The sequence below is a fragment of the Geospiza fortis genome, unplaced genomic scaffold, assembly GCF_000277835.1.
Source record: "Geospiza fortis unplaced genomic scaffold, GeoFor_1.0 scaffold382, whole genome shotgun sequence".
Taxonomy (NCBI): Eukaryota; Metazoa; Chordata; class Aves; order Passeriformes; family Thraupidae; genus Geospiza; species Geospiza fortis.
This window is the reverse complement of record NW_005054583.1, coordinates 468510-469453: the sequence shown is the minus strand read 5'-3', so window position 1 is coordinate 469453 and position 944 is coordinate 468510.

Below are 944 nucleotides of genomic sequence, written 5' to 3'. Positions count from 1 at the left end.
TTTCTTTTTCTTTTTAGTATAGTTATAATAGATGTATATATCATAACTTAATAAATCAAGCCTTCTGATCATGGAGCCCATCTCGTCTCTTCCTTCACCCCGAAAACCTTGTGGCCTACCGGCGACATCTGAGCGTTATGCCATCTGAAATTTTAATAACCATACTTTCTTTTCTATCATCTAATTCATTAATGAAAGCATATGCTAGGACTGTATCCAGAAGAGACCTGGCTAAACCCCATTTCTGCATCCTTCCACTCTGACAAAGCACTATTGATAACCTTTCTGATATGTTATCAAACCAGCTTTGCATCCAATCGATCACAGTCTCATCCAGACCAGGCTGCCGGGGCTCACTTATGAGAATGCCACATGCAGCCCTTTTGAAAACCTTAGTAAGGGGGTAAGATTTGTGACAGCTACTTCTCCTTTATTCTTAAGGCCTGTTACATTGCTAAAAGTGGATATTAGATCAGTTCAACACAATTTATTCTTGACAAAGCCACACGGGCTACTTTCCTTGCTGCTGCATGAAGCAGCTGTTTCACATTTCAAGCTGTGACTTGTTATCTGCCAATGGCTTATGAAATGTGCATTTGTTCCAGAATCTGTGCAAGTCTCAAAGGCAGGTGAGGATCATTTCCCATCCCTATCTCCCAACAAGAAATTAATGCAACAGCCACTTGCTGCTTCAACCTCAGGGGAAAAATTTAGGGCTGATGGGGGACCAGGACTGCACCAAAGCTCAGTAAAGCACATCCAGGCTGGAAGGATTTGGTGGGGTCTGTTCCATGTCATGCCCAGTCTTGATATGCTCTGGGTGGCCCCACAGTGGGAGTGGAGGGCTACTCTTGCAGTCTGGGCAATGCAGCTCAGAAACATGCGGGGTAACACTAATTTCCATTTGCCTGCTTTGCTCCTGTGCAGTCTGGTCATGACTTGGG